Raw genomic sequence first — 16,335 nt, 5'->3', positions numbered from 1 at the left:
CCTTATGCACCCACAATTGGTAGCTTAATGTATGCCATGGTTGCTACACATCCAGACATTGTTTATGTAATGAGAGTGGTTAGCATGGAAAACCTTGGTAAGAAGTAGTGGGAAACATCAAAGTGTATCATGAGATACTTGAATGGCACATAGGCTATGTGAATTTACTTTGAAAGAAAAATTTCATATGTCCTTGGGTATGCAATTATTGATTTTGCAAGAATTGTAGACTCTAGAAAGTCTACAATATGTTTTCTATTCACATTCAAAGGAGGTGTAGTCTCGTGGGTCTCTTGATTGGAGCCATACATGGCCCTAACATAGGGAGTGTTATCATAAATTCAATACCTTTTTTGGAGGTCTCAAGGATACACTAGGAGTGAGACCGATTACTGCTTATACACATAGAATGCTATGGATGGCAACCTCATATTGATACTTTATGTGGATGACATGCGTATTGTTGGGTAGTCACTTATAGATGTGGATGTATTGAAGAAAAGGTTTCATGAAACCTTTGATATGAAGAACTTGGAGAATGCTAAACACATTCTTGGCATGTGGATTATGGATAATAAAGATAAGAAGATTTTCTATCTATCTCAAAATCAGCACATTTGGAAGGCACCTAAGCACAACTATTAGTGTTTTATTGCCTCCATTTATGTTGCTTATGCAATGGGAGTGGTTTGCAGATATATGGCAAACCTTGGTAAGAAGCATTGGGAAGCAATGAAGAGTATCATGGGAAACTTGAATTGCACTAGAGTCATGTGTGTTTTCTTTGAAAGAAAGGATGCATTTGTCTTTGGGTATGTAGACACTGATTTGCAAGTAATGTAGACTCAAGATAGTCTATAACAGGTTTTGCACTCACATTCACAAAAGATGCAATCTCACGGGTTACTCGATTGCAAATCATGTATGGTCTTATCCCAGGGAGTGGTATTATAAGTTTAATGCCTATCTTTGATACTTTAAGTGGATGACATGCTTATTATTGTTGGAAAGTCACTCAAAGACGTGGATGCGTTGAAGATAAGATCACATGAAACCTTTGATATGAAGGACTTGTGGAATGCTGGACACGTTCTTAGCATGTGGATTATGTAGAATAGAGATACAAAGTTTTTTTTTCTCAAAAGGAGCACATTGGAAAGGTACTTGAGCATGTGAATATGGAGAGGGGGAAGGTTGTCAAATTTCCATTGCCTCCATATTTGAAACTTAGCCAAGAGGATTGCCCTAAGTTGAATGAGGAGAAGGCTGGAATTGATAAGATGCCTTATACATATGTAGTTGGTAGCTTGATATATGCTATGGTTCCTACACATCCAAACATTGCTTATGTAGTGGGAATGGTTAGTAGGTATATGGCAAACCCTGGCAAGAAGCAAGGGGAAGTAGTGAAGAGTATCACGAATGTTGTTCATTTCATGTGCAACATGTGGGACTTAGGATGTACACTATTATTTCAAGAGCTTTGACATACTTGCACCATATGGCTACCTGCTGCATAGAGATGATAGGCACTCATCTCCAAATTGATCTATCAGCTTACCATTCCTATCCAAGAACAATAGATGCAAATCAATGCTCAAGTCATAGTGAATAAGGACCTACCTCTTATTGTAGTCACATCCCAACGCTTGTCACTTGCTCTCGGGGAATTCACTATATGTATATCCTCTTTATTACTTGCGTTCAAGGCCTATTTATAAATATCATTATCTATGAAATTTTCCCTAATAAAACACAACCCTTTTCTATTCAATCAAGTAACCCCTTTATATGTGACCCTTCTCTTCTGTATATAAAAAATGTGTAAAAATAGTATTTAAAAATCCCTTATGTTGAACCCATGTGATACATACATATATTTATGCCTGACCTCCCCAAGCACTTGCTTCACGGCCCACATGAAGCTCCTCATGTTAGCCAAGAACTTTGCACCACCTCCTCTACACATGAAGAGAAAAAATTGTAGAAGAATGGAAGAGGAGGGTAAGAAAAGCTTTATACTTGTGCCTCACTCTCTCTCACATGACCTCATACACACTTTCCTTCTCCTCTCACTAAGATGGGGTGGATGGAAGAAAGAAGAAGAGAAGGGCTTCACTTTCCAAGTTCCTCACTCCCTCTCACTATCACTCTCTTCCTCTCCTTTACTCTCTCACAAAGTATGCAATAAGATAGCAAAAAGCAAGAACACTCAAAGTAACCACACACATGAATACCTTGTTCCATTAGTTATATACATGAGTTTGAGGGTTTTACATCCTCTTTGACATCCTAGCCTTCTCATGGTCTCATGATAGTCCTAACCCATTTGCATACTTCTTATTAAGCCCATGGCACTTTCCTAAGATGTGAATTAATTGTGCACATTGCCTTAATCTTGTATATCTATGAAAATAATTAAAATTTGAATATGAACAAGTTTGACTCATTACAACTGAATATTATTATCGTTTGAAAATCTATGTGTCCTAAACAACCTAGATAAGTTCATAGAGAGTAGTAACATGACCAAAATATTAATTGAGGAATGTGGACTTGCCACCTTTGTCAAACCCATGAATGGCCTAGCCTAGATGTTGGGATGCTTAAGCTTCATCCAAACCTTTGAAGTAGAGAACAAAATGGGCAATTTTAGCTTTGGAAAAAGTTGTAGGACAAAAATTTCAGTAATGGCCCTTCTTATTAAGTTAGTTGAAATGCTTTGAGATGACCTTTCAATATTTATAAAATAATTATAATTATAATTGATTTGAATGTTTTTATTTAATTATTAATCATGGTAGAGGTCTTTGTGACTTTTTGGGGATTTTAAAGATTGCATTTATCGTATTTTCAAATTCATAACTACTTTTATTCAATAAAAATTACAATTGTAATTAGCTTGAAAATATTAAATACAAATTAAAAAGCATGACAATTTGTGGAAATTATTAAGGTAATATTTTTGAGTATCCTTGATTTTTTGGGAATTTTTCTAAGTGGTGGTGGGGCTTAATTAAATCTAAATGATCAAATTGACTTCAAAATCTTTGCATTTTATTGTTTTGCTTCTTGTTGAATGGAAATGTGTTAAATATTTTGATTTGTGCTAAAGATAGGCTTTAAGGATTGGAGATATTTCAATAATGAGTAAGATGGAAAGTTAAATTTATACACGTCTATTTTTTCACAAGAACACAAATAAAGAAAAATGATTTACATCCATTTCTATTCATAATTAGTAGCATGAGGTAAGCCTCAATGGTGAGTTAGGGTTAATGGGATCAACTTGGTTGTGCTTAAATTGGATTTGATATATGTGAGTTATGAGCGGAGGGCCAGTAATTTACTTTATAATCCAGGGATATATTGACTTAAAATAAATTCTATTCGTATACTATGAGAGTTTGTGAGGATTTGTTAGATTGATTTTACATGTTTGCCATTTAATTCAGAGAAAGGAAGTAGTAAGTTGTCTCTCATTACTAAAATGCATGAAATTTTAATCTCACTAATGAGCAATGATGCAAGTATTGCACAATGTTACCTAGTTGAGCTAGAACGCCTATTGGAGACTTGTTGACTTCTGGCTACCCATGTGCTAATTTGTGAAAAGGCACGACGTAAGAGCTGGTTTGACAATCATAGGCAACAAGACTTCAACTAGGGTGACCTAGTATTGTTATATTTAGTGAAAGGCCATAAACACAAGATGAAGTTTAGGGGATTAGGGCCTTTCAAAGTCCGCACCATTAGTCGAACCGACAATATAGTGCTAGAAACCCTAGACGAAGAGGGCATAGGCTTCTTTAATGGTAGCTGCATAAAGAAGTACTACCCTCCAACACATCCACTACACGAGCCTCCAATGCTAGAATCCCCTGTGAACGTACGAGTTGCCACAATTACAAAGATTGAGGACAAAGATGAGGAAATAGTAGCACCCGCTTACCTACACATAACAGGCACCGCCTAACAAACATATACTTTCGATGCGTTGATCGATGAGGGGGACAACCCTAATATCCTAACTCACAATCATTGGACTCTCATTGGTTGACCACAACTACAACCACGAATGCTTAACTCAGCCCATTTGGGGGTTAAGCATAAGCACTATTGGGAATGTGCAAAGTTGCAATCTCTATTGATTCTAAGAGCATACCCATGGTTTTTTATGTGTTGCCAAACACAAAGGATGCTGGTATGGAATCGTTGTTAGGACGCGCATTTAAGAAGCAAGCATAGTGCAATGTCGATTACTAGTCACAGGGCATTCACCTTGCCATCAATAATGTATGCATGGTGACAGCTTTCAGCAAGGGTAGTGCGGCTCCATCAAAGGCCGCAAAGCCATCGATAGATGAACCTACATCTTGGTCTAAGGAGGGGGGTCATGACTTGTTGCAACCCGCAAAGCCTCAATGCCCACAAACTGTCGCATGTATAGTCAAGGCTAAGGAACCTAAGTTCAAATGGATGCCTAAGCACTAAGGACCGCCACCTAAAAATAAGCATACATGACCTCGCGCTGCTAAAAACTCATACTCGAGATCTAACAGGCAAAGAAAATATTATAGGCATAGACGAATGGACAAACCACGATAGGTCCCCAAAACCCTATTGTAAGCATAATGCTATTATGAGGGCACCACCTGGATATGGGTACCTAAAGCTAGGATTGCTAAGGGCACCACCCGCTTAAGAGCCACCCTCAAACTTGTCTCCACAAGACTGCACAACAATTAAGGAACCAAAACCACAGGAGACACAAGCTGCGAAGCTTATAGAGCCCAAACCGCTAAGCCTACAGAGCCTCAATAAGTTTACCGATAGAAACCACAACAACTTGATACTTTCAAACCACCTCAACCCAATGTTGCTCATGTCCCAAGGGCATCACAAGCATCTAACATCACAACCTCAATACTGCAAACCACGCCTCTTGCACAAGAGGTTAAATCACATCCTCATGATCAATTGAAGTTGCATACACCAGTCACTGAGCTATCTAGTTTAGTCAAACCCCAATCTTCTACAGGCCTTAGACCCTCTTACAAGTGGCAATCCATCCTTACTTTGGCCTCTGACTTAGCTGAAAATATGGGGGATGACTTGGTCACTTGCATTCGATGTTTGAATACTACATTTACTATGCTTGCTAAAACTTATGAGTGATTAGACTTAGGTTTTTTAGAAGAGCCTTTAGCAATAGAAGTGTGTATACTACTTTGCACTTGGGAGAAATCAAAATTCGTGTTCATTAAGGCCCTCACGATAGCTGAAGCTAATTGCCAATGAAATTTCTCGTGAGAAAGCACACAAACAATGATTCGTCACATCTTATGACAAGAGCACAGTGTCTGCCACAAAGTAAGAAATTGAAGAGTTGAAAACCCTAGGCAACAACGACTCCTCTTTCTTGCGAAAATGGTATGCTCTCCGAGGGAATAAGATGGTTGTCAAATCATGACCAATGCTGAGCAGAGACAAGCAATCAAATCCTCTAAGTATGACCCAACTTATGTGGCTTCCACCTCCTAAGGTATTGGCCATTACTCGCAACCAATCTCTAGAAGAGCATGTCACGACCCACCCCTATTTAGATCGCATCCTTAGTGAGGAAGAGCTACACATTGCTAGCAGAATCGATTTGGGTGACTTCCTAATGAATGTCCTCACCTACATTACTCAAGTAGGCATCCGACCTTTCAACATGGACCGCTATGCTAACTTGGAGTACAACCTGCACTTCTACACTTGGCTCATGTGGAAGTAAAGCATCCTTAGCACGCACTGAATGCCCTTAACCCTTTAACCTATAATTCTCAAAAGGATTCACATCATTATCAAGAGGGAGGGGAGTAAGGTGGAAACCAATTGGAAATCAAAACACCAATGAGCAAACAAACAAGTATGGAAAGGAAAAGAAACAAGAAGAGAACCTCAAATGGAAACCTAAAAGTGAAAAGAAGAGAAAAGTGATTTTATTCTTAAAAAGAATAAGGAGAAAGTGCTTGCTTGGAATAAACGAATTCCTTGAAGTGAAAATTGTGTGGCAATCCCTTTGTCTTCTTGTGGAGAAAACAATTTTGCAAATGAACTAATGGAAGCTTGTTATGCTACAATAGGAGCTAGAAATGGAATGACAACAAGATCGTACCCATCGACTTCCGTTCACAGAAGAAGAGAGAAGATGATACAACATCACCCTCAAGAACCGGGCCTACAATCAACTGAAGTTTAGAACCATCCATAATGTTGACAAGGTAGGAAAGTAGTTAGAAGAATCATAGAACAATGCAACCTCACAAAGTACGTTGAGAAGTTTGGACAGGAGGCCAACTACAATCGGTGTGTAGAGTTCTTGAGAACCTATAACTCCAATAGAGCATGTGGCATCATGACAGTGGACAAAGGGGCGAAGAGGCCAAACAGGTGCAGGTAGAGCTGAGTAAGACCTTGGTGGAGAAGACACTAGGGTTAGCACCCAAGGTGGAGAGGAGACCAAAAAGAGATGTCTATGCCATGCTCAACATGAACAGGGACCAAGTCCTAACAAATGATAGCATCAGCATCCAAGATATTCCTGATCCTAAAGTGGGACTCCAAGCCAAGGTAATCCATACGCTGTTTTCAAGCCAGAGGTACAACTCACTCATGCACATGATTGGAGTGCCTCTGTTGGAGAGCCCGGCAGCCCATTCACCCGACGAGATTGACTAGAATGGCTATGTGTAGAAGACAATCAACCAATTTGCTAGAGCACTAGCCTTAGGGGAGTAGGCCAGTCGTCGACGGAGAATCCTTAGCATCAAAAGCTGGAACAGAAGGAAAGAAACCTACCTCAAAAGCTTCATTCATAGGGTTTGGTGGAGTACTGATGGCCCTCATCGAGGAGGCAATGGGAGTAGTGGTAGGTGAAGAAGAAGGAGGAGAGACACGGGAGAGAATACCGCCTCAGGAGCAAGAACAATCCGGTGAGAGAATAGTAAGCGAGAAGGAAGAATAGGAGACACAATCTAGCTAAAGAGGGCTCAAAAAGCCAAAGGAGAAGACCCCCCAAAAGTGACAACAAGAAGCCGAGGAGAGAATGACAAAAAAAGAGAAGGTCGACTTGTGGAAGGCTCAAAAAGAGTCAAAGAAGACTAAAGAAGAGAGACAAAGGAAAGAAGAATCTAAACTGCAAAGGATCCAAGAGGAGTCTAAGAGAGCCGAAGAGGAAAGAAAGAGGAGAGCAGAAGAAGAGGTCGATGAGCTACAAAGAAAGGAGGATGAAGGCATGGTTCTATCAATACGCATGTCGCTAGAGCAGCCCTCCAGGAGCAGGAGGAATTGGTTGCCATGAGCACACGAGGAGAAGAAGACCCAAGCACTAGTGCCCGAATGCTAGAAATTGTAGCACCACGAACAACAAAAGGCAAGGGCAAGAGCCCGTTATATCCAATCCCAGCCGTTCTCATGCCTACTATCCCAGCCGCCACATCCATCCAAGGCACCTCAACCACTGTGGATGGAAGCAGCCTCATGGCCTAGGTGCAGTACTTAGTCAGCAAGGATGGAAGCAGCCTCATGGACTCAAAAGTAGAGAGACCAAGAGTCAATCATAGTGGCCTTAGTCCAAAGACAATTGAGAGCCTAGAGGAGATGAAACAGAAGGTTGAAGCATGGGTGTCCCACAATGAAAGAAGAGTAAAAGACCTAGCAAGCCGTCTAGCTTGTGTAAAAGGCGACAAAGTATAACCGGAAAGCAAGGCAGAGGCTGCAACCACGAGATTGGAAGCCTAACAACGCACCTTCCTCTGTACCGTCTTGGATGTCATACTGTCAGACGAGGAGGAGGCCATTGAAACTCTAAAGAGGAAGCTGGAGATCACCTGCATTGCCATAAAGCACAGATTGTGTGTCCAACCGCAACGAGCAGGAACTAGTCCTCTTGGACTGTCAGCCATGTCCTCAAGTGTGGGACAAAACCCCAAGCTTGTGTTCGACCCAGCTCCCAGTTTCACTAGTACAAACACAATGCACCACATGATAAGGTAGACACATCTTCTAGGCAATGCACTTTTCTTTTTCTTTTCAGGTAAATGCGAAGGCAACCAACCACCATCATCGGAGGCCCATGTCAACCACTCAAAGTACCTACAATCTCTATACCCTCGATCTCCACAAACTCAAACCAATTTGACATGCTTCTCTCCCAAGTCCAATCCCCACAAAAGCCCCATCACCAACCCACAAGGCAAACCTTCAGCCGCTCGAGCCCATTTTCACAAGTGCCACATAGGACTGACACTCCACTAGGAGGGGGGTAATGTTACAACCCATACAACCCAAAAAGAAAGACAAAGGAAGCCCAAGTCAAAAATGAAAGATGGCCCCAAACGAGAAAGGTAGAAAAGAAGGCTAGCTCAGAAAAAATGTAAAAAGTGTACAACAACGAGTGCACCGAATATTCTAGCAAAGAAAGCGTAGGGCGCAATGTAATTCATTTTGTAAAAGAGCACTAGGCTCCCTCCTATGCAAATTGTAAATATAGAAGGGCACGGGCAAAAGAGCCATGAGAAGAATAAATACATGAGGAAATAATACCTTAGCTAAAACGACCAACCATGTGAAAAATGGGATGGGTAGACAAAGGGATGAGAGTATGTATAAAAGTCAAAAAGTGAATGGAGAAGCTCATTCTTGGTGTGTGGCTAAAGTGGCTCTCTTCTTCTCTTCTCCCTACTTGTGCTTGTGTTGAGAGAGGGAGTGTGGGAGTGCGAGGGAGCAAGTGTGTGACAGTGAGGGACCATGGTGGAGAAGCTCTCAATCTTCTCCTCTCTTCTCTTCTTTTATCTCGCACGTTTGGCTATGGAAGATGGAGCTTGGAGGTAGAGGATTGAGCTTGCATCTTAGATCGTGTAGCCAAAGTGCTTGAGGGAGGAGACTACTCAATCGGATATCAAAGTAAGCTCACTACACTCGTAGGGTTGAGAGCGCGTATAGCTATATGAGAGATAGCCATAGCATTCAGCTTGCAATGCTTGAAGCAATAAGTGATTCATGGGTCTTGGCAGTCGAGCGTAAGCTCCCACAACCTATATCATAGAACACTTGGCCATTGTATACACCTTAAAGAAGTGGAGACACTATTGGGTAGGATATGACTCCTCAACAATTTCATTGGCGGCAATCCTCAATTCAATTTTGAGAGTAAATATATGTCTAGGAGGAGAAAGGAGTGGCAAATTCATTGAACCAATGACCACATACAATGACTATGGTACTTTGATGGTGTCTAATTTCTTTACTCCTACGAAGAACAACTATGATGTTGATCCAGATCTTGGTTTAGAGATGCAAAAATGCAAGTAGGATCTTCATGCAATTATGTGTTGAAGAATGATAAATGTATTTTTGTGACAATGACTATATTTGGTTCTTACACAATCTTATAGGGCTACTATTATATGGGAGGCACTTGCACCTATCGCTATTGTGGGGCATTTCAATGAAGATCCCACTCTTGAGAAGCTTTCATTGTGTTTCTTTTGGCCATAAATGAAACAAGTTAACCATTGGTGTGTGAGGGGATGTCATGTGTGCAAGCTCCACAACTAGGCAATCACAAGGTGGTGGGGAAGCTATTGTCATTGTGTATTCTAGATTGCCTTGGGGGTAGATTTCAATGAATTTCATGTTCCCTACTACTTTCACACACAAATTGATGTGCAGATGGAGAATTCCGATTATACTATGATTACCATGCTTTGTTGCCAGAATCAATTAGGAGGAGCTAGAGTTAGCAAACGTTGATAGGCTTTAGGAGTTATTGGTGCCAAAGCAAATGACACAGAGAAAGGAGCTTCAAGATTTACCCAAGTTTTAGGGTTATCTCATATATGAGGCAATATGGTTAGATGAGCCTCAGTTTAGATACAACTCTTTGTCTTTGCTTCGGATCTACCAGGAGGCTATGCAATGGGACAACCCTAGTTCCAATGGGGGGAGAATGTAATGCACCTAGGCATCGTCCACATACATGCTAAAATGCAAATGAAAAGGAAAATGATATGGTCACAAGAGCATGTATGACAAGAATTGCTTTGAGAGCGCAAAGAAGGATTACATGGGGGGCAAAGTGTGTGTACTAGGTGAGACACATTGGATAGCAAAACATCTTGTTTATCATTGAGCAAGTTAACTCAAAAAGCAATGATTGAAACCAAAGTTTTTTGTGCATCATTGATAACATAGTGCATTAAATGAATGTTAACAGTGGTTGCATTAAATTAACATGAAAAAATGGCTAAAATTTGATGCTCAATGAAAGGAGGAAAAAGTGTCTAGATGAATGTGAGTCAACCACAAGTTTTTTTTCATCCCATAAAATGGCTGATGACAATATCTGAGGATCATCATGGAGATCATCCTGGTGATATTCAGCTTTTACATCTTCTTCTTTTACTACCCATCACAAATCTCCATAATTTAGATTCCTACTACCCAATCTAGAGAAAGCAAGCTTTTTTTCATGCTGCCATTGAACCACATGAACATACAAGACTATACCAAGAACTTCAAAACACCAACTTCTCCATTGGCAGCTTGATATCATTGAGCTAGCATATATATTCATGCTCAACAGGATCTGCCTTGCTTGGCACACTATTGTTCTTCATGTATAGAACATTTGTACTTGTCATGTTGCATTTCTGAGAGCAAATCTAACTCCACATATTGAAGCAAATTAAGATGAAGTGAAGGGCTACCTCAGATAGGACGACTAGGCAACTTTGTGGGTTTCAAGAGCCAATTCATGCTTGGGATCTTGGAGCCCTGCCTGTACAAGTCCGTGAGGGTCTCTTTTCACATTTTTAGGTTCTCTCATCTATTGGGTTGTGCAATTTCGAACCTTGTGTCCAACATACAAGTAACATACACCTACAAAACTTAGGTTCCTTCTAGCCAATCCAAAGAAAATATGCTTGTTTTCATGCTACCATTGAACCACATGAACATACAAGACTAGCAAGAACTTCAAAACACCAACTTCTCCATTGGCAGCTTGACATCATTGAGCTAGCACATATTCTTCCTCCATAGGATCTGCCTTTCTTGGCACACTGCTGTTTTTCAGTTCCCTTGTCAGTTGTATACATCATTTGTGATTGTCGTGTTGTATTCCTGAGTTGTGTTTTGGTAATTAATACAATTACCCTTCATGAAAAAGAAAAAACTTCAAAATACCAACTTCTCCCTACAAGTAGTCTTGGAAAGCAAGTGGTGAATCCCATACAAGACACCTGTATCTTTTTGAGTAAAGTTGTTGGCTGTTTATGGAAGAACATGTACCAGATCACCCTTAAAACAACAATGTGATTAGGGATGCATTCCCTCTGTGTAGTAGATTTAAACAGCACAAAATAGAACCCCTTCCCCATGAGTCTAGATTCATGTGCAGGCTCTTGACACTTATATACTACTAAATGATCGCTCGGGAATTAATAGGTACCCTAGCTGTGGCTGTCCTTCATTTGTTGAGGCCTCTGTGTGAGAGTTACATATATGGTAGAGTTGCTGCTGCCTGCAAATAACATGCCCCTGCAAGTTTGGACACACAAGTCCACTTAGGCAAATTCACCATCCTTGTGAGGCAAATCTACCTTTCAAAAAAAAAACATTTGTGACAACCAAATCTTCTCACCAGGCCAACCATTCTCTCAAAGATTTGTTTTCCTGTCATGAATATCTTGGCTCGTCATCTCTCACTGAGAAAATACTAGGGTCTTTTAAATTTTATTCTGTTGAGCCACTAAGTAGTTACGACCAACATCATGATTTGTTCAAGCTGACAAAATTTGTCTGAAATACTCGAGATACACACAATCAAGCATGTAATCACATGGGACATAGTCTGGTTCTCGAGCACTCAACCAGAAGCAGAAGCAGGTGCAGCTAAAACTGACCCCCCCAAAAAAAAAACTGCACTTAAGTATGAGGAGTTGTTTAGTCACCCAGGTGCATCTCCTGTACATTATCTATATCCAGATTGTAAAAGATGCATTTGAACCAAGGCTCTTAACACTCCAAAATTTCACTCTAGGCTTTGAGCCATTTCATATACAATACATCAGCCATACAATAGGGAAAGGATTAACACCCACCCTATACAGCTGAGATTGCGGCCAGAAATACATTGGGTAAATTACGCATCTTCCATGGACATACCTGAAGTATGAGGTACATGAGCACATTCTATGCTGGCAGCCTTGAAAGACTGCCAGAACATTGCTGAAGTTTATGTATAAAGGCACAAACCTGCTCAAAAAGCACTTCGAGATACAGTACACAACCCGGCTTTGTTCCTTCCGCCATTTCAGTGATGAAAGCTTGGCTCATGCTGGTGAGAAAAGCCTCCTCAAAGCTTTTCGGAACCATAACCGAGTAAAAAGAAGCTACTAGTCAAAAAAGTAGTTCAAAAGGAATTCATCTCTAGAAGATAGGTTCGCCTCCTTGCAAGCAGAGTCACAGCACTTTTGAATGGCTCTTCAAAGGCCCCAGAGACAAATCCATCAACCTCTTTATGCACAGGTTGGTCACTGGAAGGCTTGATTGCCACTAAAGTAGCCCCTTTCATCGCAGTTCCACCAGGTAATTCTAAGTATGGTGCATACCAAAGCTTCATATTCAGGGCAGGAACACGAGTCCGATTTGCAGATGCTGATGCTGCCAGAGGCTTACACCTAAAATCCTCCAACTGCTCTTTACCCATGCAAAGCGTTCCTTGCCCATCTGTATCAGTGAGTACAAGACTCACCAGTGAGGGGTGCTCACAGATGATCTGCTGCAGAAGATAATGCCTAGCTGAAGCAGCAATCAGAGAACTGATTGTCCATACAACTCTCAGCTTCAGCCCACCATTAGTGTAGAAAGATTCCGGAAGGCTACCATTATCATCCTGACCCAACAATCCAGTAGTCTCGGTTGCAACAGGCAACCTCTCTTCACATCTTCCCTGCAAAAACCACGTCTTTCCTATGTCAAACTTCCCAGCTTTCTTCTCCCTCTCAAGCTCAGGCTTGACCAAACTTGTGGCTCCTAGAATCACACAATTCTCCAAAGTGCTGCCAAACTCTGCTTTCCATTTCAACAGGACACCGTCTTCAACCCCAAGTTCACCGCCTGGTAATTCGATCCTGAGATTTTGGATAGCCTTGAAATTCTTCAAGACCTCACCGGGAGAATGATGTAAAACCTCGGCAAGCACAGGCTTCTTTGCACCAAGAATGTGCTGGAAAGCTTGCAAGGGTTTCACAAGGCTTCCCACCACAAACCTGACAAGGTGACCTAAGAAGCCTTTCGCCCGGACACTGAGGCTGCTTTCATCTCCGGATATGACACAATCAACCTTGACGGTGACATTCTCGACCAGAGGAACAAGGCTGGAGAACCTTCTGGACACCAGGGTACATCTTCCTAGGGTTTTGATGTCTCTGACGCAGTTGAGGATGTGCAGGACGACTGAGTCATGGAGGCGTTCGAAGTGATCCGTACCGCCATTATTGCTCTGATTGCTGCACATGCTGCAGGCCGTGGACACGCCAGGGGAGGGCTTGCTGCTGCAGCGGTCAACAATATCGCCAGCGGCGGCTGCAGCCGCGGCAAGCTTGACCTCCAGGTACATCTCGCAGGGAGGATTGCTGCTGCTGCTGCTGCTGCTTCTGGGTTTGGGATGTGGTGGTATCATGATAGGGGAGGAAGCCAGGGGCTTACCTTGAATGTTGATGCCTCCGGAAGCTTCTGCCGGTCGGATTTCTGCTGAGGGGCGATGGCTGGTAGAGGCGAGGCGAGGCTGAAGGAATGTCGATGACGAGGAAGGGAGTCGACCGATGAAGAAAAACGGTAGCAGAAATTAAGGCGGAAGTAAGGGAGGGAATTGAAGATAGGGAACACACTAATCAAAAGAATAGCAGAAGCACCTAAGCCTAGGGACAGGAAACAATCTCTCTCTCTCTCCCTCCCTCCATACTTTTTATTCCCAACCCAATGTTCCATTGTGCGTTAAAAGCAAGTTGCCATATAGGAACAAATTGCATTGTTTTTGCCTAAAGACCTTAGGCTAGTTACACACCATGTGATGAAGATGCTCAATCCTCACCCAAAGTTGGCACACACCTTTTAAAATCGAGCACCCTTAAGCTAGTTACACACCAAGTGACGAGACACTCAATCACGCACTTTTTAAAACTGAGTGCGAACATGGGCACAGTACATATCGACAGGACACATTTTGTCAAAAAGTAAAAAATAATAAATACGTAATTTTTCTGATTGTTCGCAAATGCAAAAAGTGCATACTTATCTGTCACTTTACAAAATGGGTATGGAGGACTCACCGTCCAAAAGTGGACTAGGAGTTCACATGTTTTGTAGGTAAACAACAGGTCATATCCTCTCCATTGTGTAAAGAACTCTGGACACCCAACCCCTAAATAAGTGTGCATTTGAACAGATTATATAAAGTTGGCATGTGCCTTAGTGGACTTCAGCTAACTTGGAGTAGTCTAATTTCTCCAATGAAGAGTGTATCTGAACCATTAAACCATTTGCCATTCCACACGATGCTAAAAATACAAAAAATAATTTACTACATAATGTCTGGGGGGTTTAATTAGATTGTCAATGATAAGCTTGACAAGCATAACTTCCATGCATAGGGACTATATTGAAGGAGATAATATTGAGGCTTTTGAATTACCAAAGGAAAATGACACACCTAAGTAGGCCAAGGCATTTAAGAAACGAAACCAAGGTGCTCGAAAAGTTATGTATTGGCTCTCCATCAGTGTTTTAAATAAAGTAATTGGGCATAGACAAGATGCAAAACACTCTTACAGAATCATGGCATAATCTAGTTAATTTATTTGTTACAAATACCAAAGTCAAAAAGTTATAGCTGAAGTGTGAGTTAAACAATGGTTTGGAAAAATAAAGAATGTTGAAATACTTGGATTTGTAAAAACATGTGGTAATACAACACATCCTAATGCTCACGTTGGGAGTGTCCTATCGTTTATATAGAATGGAAAAGTTAAGTGCTTGATTGATGTGTTGCATGTGCCTAACATTACAAGGTGTTGAGCGTAAAGGCGTCTGTGCCTAGCCGCCTGTGTATTAGTTACACTGGCAGTACACAGTACCCATGCCATGCATTAGTTACCCGCACCATGTATTAGTTATCCACAACATGTACATTGCATGTGTGGTGGGCACCTATCACTATCACTTTATTCTTTATTCTTTCAGTGGCATTTGAATAAAGGGAAGGCCGGCCACACATTGTGACTGTTGGAGTTTCCACATCTTCTCTCTCTCTCTCTCTCTCTCTCTCTCTCTCTCTCTCTCTCTCTCTCTCTCTCTCTCTCTTGCTCCTTCCACCATATCTCTTGTTTCAGCTCTATGATTCTACTTTAGGACTCACTCCCTTCAACTAGTAATCAGAGCCATCTTTCTTGAGAGCTCGAGCCTGCTGACCCAGCATTACTTTAACTTGTGGAGAATACCTTCAGCTCATAGTTTCAATGGCAACCATGGATTCTTCACCACAAGGTATGCATTGAGCCCTATCTTCTACCTGGCTTCTTCCCCCCTTTTGAAGCTTGTTCTAGGGCATCACTTAATTTATTTGAGCACCTTAGAGTGCTTCCAAAGCTTCAACACCTTCAGCAGGAGTGGCAATAGCGTGAATTGCTTCTATTGTTGTTTCCCACTTCCTAACATTCTTAGCCCCATCCTCCAGCTCCTAACACAACTCTTGGCACTTGGCAACCTTTGGACTCTTCCCTGACATTGATCTTGTAAGCCATTGATTCAGATTTTGTGAAATTTTGTTGTCATACAATTCAGTATAGCACTTCACTCATTGTTTGGAGGTCACTTATGCTTCCTAGGATATCTATTTGATGTCGAATCATCTAGGGATGTCATCTAGGGATGTTATGCCAATGTATTGGAATGCTATGGGATTGATTTGAGCATTGCTCAGTTTTATAGAGGTTTCTTGCTGTAATAAGCAAGGTTGAATGCTCTTTTATTAGGGATCTTGTATGCCTATTGCTATTGGATGCTTCCCGAGCACTTTGGATGCTACATTGGGGTATACCATTGATATTGCATGCTTGGTTATACTCTTTAAATGCATTTGAGCTGAGATTGGATATTTGACTCTTCACATTGGTTGTCATTCACCGTTATATATAGTCATGTAATGCTCTAGTAAGAGCTTTGCAAGTTACTTGGGTCAAGTGCTCTTGGATATATGGATGCTTTCTACATGATGTATTGACC

General features: G+C 41.3%; 1 pseudogene across 1 annotated transcript; it reads right to left on the bottom strand.

The window, feature by feature from the left end:
- Nucleotides 1-10,371: 10,371 nt before the first annotated feature.
- Nucleotides 10,372-14,017, bottom strand: LOC148041084 (F-box protein At5g46170 pseudogene; annotated as a pseudogene). The gene is made up of 2 exons (XR_015690695.1): nucleotides 11,693-14,017; nucleotides 10,372-11,589 (listed from the first exon to the last, which is right to left on the bottom strand). The product of XR_015690695.1 is annotated as an F-box protein At5g46170 pseudogene (transcript).
- Between the last annotated feature and the right edge of the window lie 2,318 nt (nucleotides 14,018-16,335).

This window comes from Lygodium microphyllum, chromosome 1, assembly GCF_053477565.2.
Source record: "Lygodium microphyllum isolate KBCC chromosome 1, Lygodium_microphyllum_v1.1.10, whole genome shotgun sequence".
NCBI classification, from domain to species: Eukaryota; Viridiplantae; Streptophyta; class Polypodiopsida; order Schizaeales; family Lygodiaceae; genus Lygodium; species Lygodium microphyllum.
Note: the sequence above shows the minus strand (reverse complement) of the source record. Positions and strands in the feature narration are given on the sequence as shown.